We start from the raw sequence: 11,191 nt of genomic DNA, 5'->3' as shown, positions 1-11,191 counted from the left end.
GCATGGGAAAATTCTCACATCTTAATCACAAAGAAGGGTTTGGTTAGGAGTTGTAATGTGTAGATGACAATTCTTTTCTTTGGCAAGTTGAAGGTGATTGAGGGTTTGGTTGTCTCTAAAATCCCATAAGTCAATAGGATGGGAATGTTTATGTATGTAACCAAAGAAGGGTTCAATTACAAAATGTAGTAAGCAAATTATAGTTTTTGTCAAGATGACGGAATTGGGTGGAATGGGCAATTTTGTTAAGCAAGCTTGGCGCATTCTTTTGTGAGAGACTGCAATGGAAGAAAAACCTGAAACATAGGGAGAACCAAAGAGAGAGAGAGAGAGAGAGAGAGAGAGAGAGAGAGAGAGAGAGAGAGAGAGAGAGAGAAAGTTATATTAATGTCTACAACAGGCCAAGTTGGCCTATGAGACCAAAATGTTGCATACAAATGTCTGGGAGATTTCAAAAGTCCCAGTGAAGCTAACATTTATGCTATGTTGAACTAAATTGAGTAGGTACAAAAATGATATCTGGACTAGATACAATCTAGAGGTACTCCCAGTGTGGTGTGGAACTGCTCCTGGGGTGCTCATCCTAGGATGTCCCGCACGGGTCGGTCTAGCATGGAGAGGCTAAAGCGGCGGGGCAGGGCCCTTCGATGGCGGCGTAGTATCCCTTGTATCTTCGACCAGTGTCTTCTGCAGGGACGGGGGACGGCGGGGCGTGGTCGTCGGGCTTTACCTCTTGCTGTGGCTATTTCTAAGGTGGTCCCCGGGGGCCGGGAGGCTGGTTGGGCTGGTGGGGCCTCGGTGGTGGGGAGGGTAGCTGGTATTTGGTAGAAGTCGTTGAGTGTGCGCTGGTTGGTGGCTCCTTGTCTTTGCTTCGTGGTTCGTAGGAGGTGGTCTCTGTGGCGTCGTATTTCCAGTAGAAAGAGCCCCAGGCATCTCTGGTCTTTGAATTCCATCACCTTGGAGAGTGGTCCGAATCCTTCGCTGAATAGGGAGTGGAAGCGTCCTCGGATTTCGTAGTACACTGGGCATCTACAAATATAGTGTTCCTCTGTCTTTGGCTCGAGATGGCAGAGCTGACAGATTTGGTCTTCTTGGGGGAGGGGGTTGGCCCCGTATCTGCCCGTTTCGACCCGTAGTTGGTGTGAGGACGTGCGGATCTGTCCGATGGCACTCCTGACCCCGTGAGACAAGTGTGTGTCCATGTAGCTTGGGCGGGTGATGAAGCCGTCCGGGGAGATATGCAGGAAGTGTTCTCGGTAGAAAGCCTTCTTGGTTCCTAGTTCCAATGTGGGGGTCAACCATGTCCTGGAGGTGTTTGTCTGGATGATATTCATTCTGGTGATGCTATTTACCTCCTCTTGGCTGAGCTCCAGGTGTGGGCAGTCTAGGCTGTATTGTAGTGGGGGGAGGTGGTCCATGTGCAGGCCATGGAGCCGTAGCCAGGTCTCTGTTCGGGCATACCAGCACTCAGTGTCCCCTTGTGTTGCTAGCTGTTTGGATGACTTCAGGGCGAGTTTGGGGTACCGGTGCCGGGGCAGGTCCCATATTCGGCGCAAGGTCACGGTCTGGAAGAGGGCCTCAGCCACGAGGGGCGATGCCCCTAGCTCTGCACGGATGATCTCATGTGGTACGGAGGGCTTGCTTCGGATCATCCGTGAGATCATAAGTATTAGGGGTCTCTCCATCTGGTCCCATCCCTCATAGGTGGCCTTGTCAGGCAGTGGCTGATCCTGTGGGGCCCTCCGCATGTGGTAGAGATTGGACCCCCATATGGGAGCCCCGTACAAGAGGGCTGGTGTGACCAAGGTGTCAAAAAGACAGAGCTTTGTCCGGGGTTCCTGGAACTATATGCAGGCACATTGGTTCTCCATTGACCTGAGGGCTGCATAGCCTCGGGTTAGTCTATCTTCCGCGGCTTTTCTCAGGGTAAATCTCGGTCCAGAGAATGTAATCCCCAGATAGACGTATCTTTGGACCACGTCCACGGTTTCTCCATCGTATGTGAAGGGGGGTACCGACCGTCGGAGCCATTGGGTTGACGTGTTGAACACCATGACCTTGGTTTTCCCCAGGTTCACAGTTAGGTCTTTGTCTTGGCAGAAGGCCTGTAGTGCGTCCAGTTGGCGTTGCAGCCCTTCGGGTGTGCTGGAGATGAGGACTATGTCGTCCGCATATAGTAAGATATGTATTAGTGTCCCTCCCAGGCTCGATCCCTCCTCGCCCAATCTATCTATGTACTCTGAGATCTCATCAATGTAGAGGCCAAATAGGGTGGGCGAGAGTGGGCATCCCTGCTTAACTCCGATGGTGTTGGTGATCTCCTTTGACAGCCCTTCTGGTGCCCGAACTCGGCCCGTTACCGATTCGTATAGTGCAGTATCCCCCATCGTATTTTGGTTGGTACCTCCAGTTCCTGTAGTCTCTGCGTGAGCCTCGCTCGTGAGACTGTGTCAAAGGCCTTGCGGAAGTCCACGAAGCAGCAGTACACCCGTCTTCCATGTGCTCTGCCCTCCTCTATGATGGCTCTCAGTGTGAGGATATGGTCAAGGGTGCAGAACCCCCTCCTAAACCCTGCTTGTCCTGCTGCTCGGTGTTGGTGTTGCTCTGCCCACTTGCTCAGCTCGTGGTCCAGTATGGATCCATAGAGCTTGGCTAGTACATGGCCAACCATGACTGTTCGATAGTTCGTGGGAACCATGGGGTCTTCGGCCTTCAGGATAGGTATTATGGTGTTGGCTGACCAACTGGCTGGGAAGCCTTCGCATAGGGCTCTGTTGAACATGTGTGCTAGGAGAGGTGCCAGTATGTCTCTAGCATGGGTCAAATGCTCTGCTACCAAACCTTCGTGGTCTTGGCACGGCCATTTTGGAGTCTGTCAATGGCGTCCCGAACCCGTCCCGTGCTGAAGAATGTGGATGATCTGGGTCTGCTCCCTGGGGGCCGGGGTAGTTGGGGCTGCTTGGGTACTTGGTATAGTGAGGTTGCATATGCGTGCCAAGTGTCCGGGGAGGTGATGGGCATCTGGGCTCGGGGTTCTTGAAACGCCTTCCATGCCTCTTTGCTGTCCTGTCCTAAGAATAGTTGGTAGAATTCGTGTTCCACTTTGGAGAGGTAGGCTCGTTTCTTCCGTGGCACTAGGCGACGGAAGATCAAGCGTGCCTATTTATGCGTGTGTACCCCCGTGCTTCGTCCTGTTGAAGACGGAGCCGGGTTTTCCTGCACTCTGCGTCGTACCAGCTATTTTGTGGGACATTCTTGTTCGGAGGGATGGGGTGGGGGAAGGGGGATGTGTGGGGGAAGTATTCGGCAGCTGAGGTGTGTAGTGTGCCCGCCAACTCTGCTGTGACCTCCTCCAGGGGTGCGTGGGGGTTCATTTCTTGCAGGCTCCAATAGAGATGGTCGGAGTATGCGCTCGCAGTTAGCTTGGTAAAGTGGTACCTGGGGAATCTTGGGGGGTTGCTTGCTGGGGGGGGTTAGGTCATACCTGCAAGTTATGTCAAATTGTAGGTATGCATGGTCGGCAGCCACTGCGAGTGGGCGAGGTGATATTTTAAAGGACTGGACGTCGGGGATAAGTGATAGGGGGCCGAGGATATAGTCCACTGTGCTTGCTCCCAGTTTCTATGTGGGTGCTCCATGTGCCCCCCGTCCGATGCAGTTGGCCACGTGCTTGTGTGGGAAGCATGTGAGGGCATCCGACCCGGGCCATCTGTCGAGGCCGTTGAGGATGGCCAGTCCGTGTGCCCCCCCTAACGCCAGTAGGTGTTCGCCATATTCGGTGCACTCAACTGTGTCCTGTGATGCCCGGTTGAGTCCTATCTCCTCCGGTGCAATCTCTTTGTACATGTGGTCTTCGCTCTCGAAGAAGGGGGTCTGCCTTTGTGCTGTGCGTGCATTGAAGTCTCCAGCCAACATGACATCCCCCAAGTTGGAGTAGTGCATGATATCTTCGTACAGTGGTAGGTATGGTGACTCGCCCTTCTGTGGTGCGTATGGGGAGTGTGCTGGTGGGAAATAGCACACCGCCATGTATATGTCTCGGGGGCGATCTGTGTGTATCCGAATCCACATGAACCGGGCTTCCTCATCTTTCCGCATGACTTGCACCATGGGCTGTAGCTCCTCCCTGTACAACACAACCACCCCTCCGGACCCTCGGGTCCCTCCTTTTGTTCGGGTTCTAGGGCGGCATGCCGTCTCCCATCTATATCCCCTCACTTCTGGTAAGTAGGTGCCTGGGCTTTGGTGGGTTTCTGTGTAGAGGACGATGTCCTTGCCGGTGAAGGTCTCCTGGAATAATCCTGCATCTGTCTTCATAGCTTCGTTGCAGTTCCACACTGCAAAACTCAGGTGGGTCTCATAGGCCGCGCCCCGTCATTGGCGCTTATCTGTGATGATGACCCGACCATCTTTGTATACTGCCCATTTTCCCGCTTTGCGAGCCCCCAGGATTTGTGGCATGCATTCTTTACGGTGTGCCACCTGTGCGGGTGTGAGGTCATCCTCTAGCTAGACTTTTTTCCCTTTTAGAGCAGTCCTTTTAGAGAGGAAGGCTCGTCTGGATTCTAAGTTGGCAAATTTGAGGATAAGAGGCCTTCCCTTGGTGAGGTCTTTCCCTACACGCCATGCATTCTCCACTATTTGAGGGTCCTCTACTCCCAGCTTTCCACATATCTGTTGGGCATCTGCCAGGGGGCTATCCCCTTCCTTCCATCCGACCACCTAGATGTGGAGCGCTCTAAGCTTTCTCCTTTTCTCCTCCTCCAGTGCTGCATTCACAAACTCCTCCTTTGTTGGCGACTTCTTGGCTACCTCAATCCATTTGGAGTTCTCGGCCACTTCGGCTTGTGCTTGTTTCACTATATTCGCCCACGTGTTGAGCTCCTTTGTTACTTGTGTCTTCAGCTCGTTGATCTCGGATTGCACCTTGGTGGGCGTTGTTTCGGTGATTTCTCCTTCCTCCTTGAGTAGGTCCAGCTGGTTTCTATATTCATCGAGCTCGTGCCTCAGTTCTTCGATCACCCTGTTTCTCTCCTGGAGGGACGTTTCAATGTCCACCGTCCAGGAGGTGAAGTGTGATGTGATCTCGGCGTAGATTTCGTTCTTCCATTCTTGCACTTTCGTGCTTATTTCCTCCTTGATTTGGTGTACAGTTTCCGTGCACATTGCTGCCATGATTTCCTTGATGTTGCTAATGTCTTGGTCATGCGCCTTGCATACATCTCAGAGGGCCTCCATGCCTTTCCTTGTGTGGTAGTTTGTCACCTTGTCAATGTTGCTCCAAATCGCTGAGTATTTCTCATTCTTCTCTCCCCTTGTGCGTCTGCTTGATGACGGGGATGTCTTGTTTGAGCCCATCCCTTCCTCACGGTTCCGGGGCTTGCTCAGGGGATGTGGGCATCTGGCCTCATTGTGGTTGCGGATGCGTGATGGGCGGTGGTGGGAGGTGGCGGAAAAGTTGGGTATGGGCAAGGCTAGTGGCGGTGGGGTGATATGGGTGCCGAGGCCGGGGTCTGCGAGGAGAGGAGAGATGGCGTCTGCTCCTGTCGAGGGAGCAGGGAGGGCGATGGCCGGGGCGGGCTGGCGTGTGTGGTCCGGCGACTCGGACAACGAGGCGCGTGGTCACGTGGAGATGGGGCGTCCGATTGTGCGACTTGGACGAGGGGCCGGTGTCCGAGTCGGATGAGGGCAGAGACTCCGACGAGCGTCATCCGATTGTGGAGACTCGGACAGTTTAGTCCACGTTGTAGTGTCCGAGTCGGACGAGAGGGCGTCCGATTTCCAGTGGATTCGGACGGGGAGTGTGGAGGTTTGGGGACTCGGACGGAGCGTGGTGTGATGACGGTTCCCTCCGACGGATGGATGACGGGGTGAGACGGAGAGGGAGAGACGGACGGACGGGGCGAGATGGACGGGGCGTGGTGAGACGAGGCGAGACGGGCGGGGCGAGAGAGAGACGGACGGACGGGGCGAGACGAGGCGAGGCGAGGCGAGGCGGGCGGGAAGAGACGAGGCGTGGCTGTGATGGGCAATGGCGGGAGATGGCGTGGCTGTGACGGAGAGAGAGAGAGAGAGAGAGAGAGAGAGAGAGAGAGAGAGAGAGAGAGAGAGAGAGAGAGAGAGAGAGAGAGAGAGAGAGAGAGAGAGAGAGAGAGAGAGAGAGAGAGAGAGAGAGAGAGAGAGAGAGTACAAGATGAAGGAAGAATATTGCAATGGGTGAAGAAGAATGCTGATACAAATGGGGATGGATTGATCAGCCCCTACATGTAGCCCACAATGTTAGTGAGGGCACTAGATTAGGTGGCTGATGATGATGGTAGAACCAAATTCGGAGTGTTGGAGATGGAGAGTACAATATGCATAACTTTAATGAGGAAGTGATTTGCGAAGTGTGGGGGGTTGGTTATATATAGCCACAAATATACCAGAAGTGGTTGACTGCTCCTATAAGGGGCCATAAATGTTGGTTGATTGCATAATGTGAAGTTTAACTACAATAAATGTAGCCACTTGTTGAGAAACTAAGAAAATGCACTTAAAACTACTAGAGCTTCTATATCTCTTAGACTCTAATAGGAGCTCACAACTAGGAGATGACAGACTGACATGACTAAGGGATCCATCTCAAATCCTAGGAGTGTTTGAAGATCCAACAACCTCATGTGATGAAGTATGGAAGCCTTGGATAAAGGCTTCGTGAAGAGATCCGTTGTGTAATGATACTTGATGATAATAACCACTTACCCTAATATAGCTTTTGGAGTGGGATTTATGGCACACTATATGGCTACACTTGTTGATGACATTGGGATGTTGTGAAGGGTATCATGAGGTACTTGAAAGGCATTGCAAATATATACATTTGCTATGGTGATTGGGATACTACAATTGTGGGTTATACTAACTCCGACTATATAGGACATGCAAATAGTAGAAAGTTCACCTCTTAGTATGTCTTCACTTTTGTTGAAGGTGTTTTCTTAGATATCCAGGGTGCAGAAATGCATAGCATTATCTACTATTAAGCCAGAGTACATTGTATTCATTGAGGCTTGCAAGGAGGCCCTATGGTTGGGCTATCTGATGATGGCAGACCTTGGTATTACTGTTACTTCTATATTGCATTTAAATTTTATGAGTGCTGTTCAATTGGTTAAGGATCCAGTTTCCAATGTGAAGAGGGAGGTGGTAGAGGATAGGTTTGTTGAGCTTTGTCAAGGTCTCGACTAATAAGAATCCTATAAATTTTCTCACTAAAAGTCTCACAAGGGAATGTTTTGTCTTCCTTAGGAAGATGATGGGTGTAGGATGAGATGACATCTATTTTTTATCATGTTGTACTTTATGTACATTTGTACTTTGTCACATTTTTCTTGTTCTCTTCTCATTAGAGGCACATTCGCCTTTAATGGGAGGATGTTGAAAATAAAGGTGCATGTTGTAGAAATTACACAACACAATGATAGAATCTAAGCAAGGAGTAGAGAACACATAACAAATATAAGAAGAATAGAGATTGCTTTAATTTCAAACAAATTGATACAAAGATGGCTCTGTCCACTTGTGCGCTTCCATTGTGAAGCTTAGATGGTGATCCAAACAGATGATAGGCGAAGGGCTTAGGGTAGTTGGAAGAACTTTGACTGGGTGAAAGATAGATTAATGATGGCTTTAGAGGGGTCTTCCTTTTATACCTCATGAAGGTAGTTTGGTCGGCAAGTTTGATCATATTATGAACCTTCCCTCGTCGGTAAGGGAATATACCAAGGAATATTTCCTTTATCATTAAGTCGGGGGCAAGGGGGGCCGCTAGTGTTAAGTATAGACTAGATGTAATATTTGCTACAAGAATTCTGATTATAAAATTATCCCACGTAGGGGCACAAGGTACAATAATAACAAGATACGAAAAATCCCACAACTTGGGACTATAGGTAGGGATACAATATATTAGAATTATAAGATCTCCCTCGATGGGGATGAATAAGATATAAGATAATACTAGACAAGATCTCATACTATGATTTTACAAGGTGACAAGACAAGACTAGACACCATGATTAGACAAAAACTAGAAGTGGAACTTGAAGTTACTTACCTGAAGGTCTGGACTCCTTGAGCTCACAAGATTGGCATCGGCAAGACTAAGGAGCTTTGTGGTGAACCCCTCCTTTTATAGGTGTTGAAGGGCGGCTAAATATCTTCTAGAATGTTTTATGATGACATGGCAAGGGTGGGCTTGCATGGTTGGCTTGATGATGTCCTGTTAAGGGTGCGTTCGCATAGGGTGTGGATTCATATGTCATGAGCAAGAATTAATATGTATACTTGATCGTGGCATGTGCATGATAGCTGCCCCCCCTTGAGACTGCCCAGTTAAGGGCTTTTGCAACCCCCAAAACCCACAATAGGGGCCCTTAATAGCTCCCACACCCCACAACTTGATGCATTGTGCCTTGAGTTCCAACCAGCATAACTACTCTATTTAACCCAAAGGCTAGATCCACAAAGATCACCTTTTTGACATTCGATCACATATGCCTCATCTGACATACAAGTTAGGACCCACCCAATGTCCGTTCTCACATATAGCTTCTCCTCATAATGGGGGCCTTACAACTTAGAACACCATGGATCATTGATGGTATCTTACGAGGGTGGGGCATTAAGCATATCTAACACCTCCCCTTAATGTCCACCCACAAGTGAACTACATTCTCGGTCCAATGCTGCGTCTTTGAAGATGAATTCGAAGGAGATTCCGCCTAAGAGCTTTGGTGAAGTTATCTGCTCCATTCTCTCGTGTTGGATAGTAGACCACTCTATTATCCCATCCTTGATTAAGGCACGCACATAGTGATACTGGATCTCAATATGTTTGGGGTGTGTTGAAAAACTCGATTTTTGGCAATGATGATGTAACTTTGATTTCACATCTTAGCATTGTTGGATCTTCATCATGTACTCACATATGCCATAGGATCCTCCTTAACCATACTGCTTCACATGCAGCAAAGCAAGATGCCTTATACTCTGCTTTGGTAGAGGACAATGCCATAGTTAGTTGCTTTTTATTGATCTAAGAGAAACTTCATGAACCTAAAGAGAAACAATATCCAGAAACTGATTTCATGGAATCACTGTCACCTACCCAATTTGAGTCACAGTTTCCAAAATTGCATGTGATACCATAGTTAAGAGTTCTGTTCAAGTATCTGAGCACCCGCATCCCATATTTCCAATGACTTTCTCGTGGTTTGTTTGAGAACCTACTCAAAATACCAACAACAAAACTAATATCAAGCCTAGTGTTACACAAGTAGATGAGGCTGCTAACCAACCTCCTGTACCTCTCGATGTCTGCTCTAGTGCTAGTGTATCCTCAATGGATAACTTCACATTGACCTCCATAGGTGTAGCTATCTCCTTAACACTCGGTTATGCCAAATGCTTTTAAGATCTCCCATGCATACTTCTTTTGAGAGATGAAGATTTTGCCAGGCACTTGCAAAACTTCAATCCCCAAACAATAGTGCAACAAGCCTAAGTCTGTCATTTCAAACTCAAAGCTCAAAGCCTTTCAAGTCTGGTGGAACATATCTTCATAGTTATCTGTAATAAGAAGATCATCCACATATAGGAAAATCACTACAATAGACTTCTCACTATCCCTATAAACATACAAGTTAGCATATGAGGCATCTCTTTTGAAATTCAAACCTAGAAAGAACTTATCTATCTGCTGATGCTATGCTCTAGGGGCTTGTTTCAGCCCATACAATGCCTTTTTCAACTTACACACTTTGTTCTCAAAATGGGGACCCTCAAACCCTGGTGGCTGAGCCACATACACCTCCTTCTTGAGGTCACTATTCAAGAATGCTGATTTGACATCCATTTGGTAAATTGGCCACTTTTTATGAGCAGCCACTGTAAGTACTGTGTGAACAATGGCCATTCTAGGAGTTGGAGCAAATGATTCTTGAAAATCAAATCCTTCAACATGTGAAAATCCCTATACAACCAATTCGGCTTATACTTTTCTAAGTTGCCATTAGCCTTACACTTTACCTTTCGCCCAATTGGTGCCAATAATCTTCCTCTTTTTTGGCCAATCCACTAGCTCCCAAGTGTCATTCTTCATGATGTTTTCATACTTAGCTTGCATAGCTTCTCTCCATGTTGGATTGGCAAGTGCTTCTTCCAAGTCTGTTGACTCCTTTACGTCTCTCATAATCTCAGCCATCAAGGCCATATTGACCATGCGAGTAGAAGCCTTTCTTTGCTCCTCTATTCTTAGTGACCTCCTTAGTCCATCTGCCTTTTCCTCAGTTATGGTAGGCATAGGATTGTTGTGATCATAGAGATGCTTCACCCATTGTGACAATGGCTTTTTTGGTGTGGTGTGTGTTTGCTACCCTTTCTATGCAGAATGCATAAAAGCATAGAGAATACTTCATGAAGCAAACACTCCATATCATGCCCAGAAATCACATAAACTTAGAAATAATCATTTGACAACATAGATATACTCTACTCAGCACTAGAAATCAGAGAATAAGAACCATAATGCAAAAAGCATGCTGTAAATAGAACACATACACTAGAAATGATGGCGCCAACTGCCAAATCTTTCATATTTCGAAGTAAATCCATCATACATCAGAAGTAGACATCAGAGATGATCAAATAAATAAGAAGAATCCACGAAAATGCCTCATTAGGTCACGTTTTTACAACTACCCAAAAACTGCACTTCATGAGGCAAAGAACTTCATGAGACAATTAAAGGCTGCCTCACACATAGAACTAACACAACTAAGGTCTAACCATGCTAAGGGCATAATACATGATCAATATACTATGAGACCATGACCATGGCTAACACCTGGCATAGCCTGGTGGATGGCTGGCACAGCCATGACACGAACCCTTACATGACGTATGAAGCGCAAATGCCTTATCCCAAACTAACATACCTAATGAGAAAGATTATGCCTTACCCACAGCCTTTCACCGTGAAGTAAGCCACAAAGAGTAACCATAAGTAGAGCCTCTCTAGTAGGATACTTATAGCCCCCTACTGCAGTTGCATAAGCCCCTCAAGAGGTAGTTAAAACAAAACATAAAGGCATAATCATAGAGGTAGTCAAAACAAAACATAAAGGCATAATCATAGAGGCATACATGT

At 47.9% G+C, this 11,191-nt stretch overlaps 1 pseudogene; it reads right to left on the bottom strand.

Annotated features, from left to right (window-relative positions):
* Positions 1 to 1,844: 1,844 nt before the first annotated feature.
* On the bottom strand, positions 1,845 to 4,317 carry LOC148030651 (uncharacterized; annotated as a pseudogene).
* Between the last annotated feature and the right edge of the window lie 6,874 nt (positions 4,318 to 11,191).

Source organism: Lygodium microphyllum, chromosome 10 (assembly GCF_053477565.2).
Source record: "Lygodium microphyllum isolate KBCC chromosome 10, Lygodium_microphyllum_v1.1.10, whole genome shotgun sequence".
Classification (NCBI taxonomy): Eukaryota; Viridiplantae; Streptophyta; class Polypodiopsida; order Schizaeales; family Lygodiaceae; genus Lygodium; species Lygodium microphyllum.
This window is presented reverse-complemented; position numbering and strand designations above follow the sequence as displayed.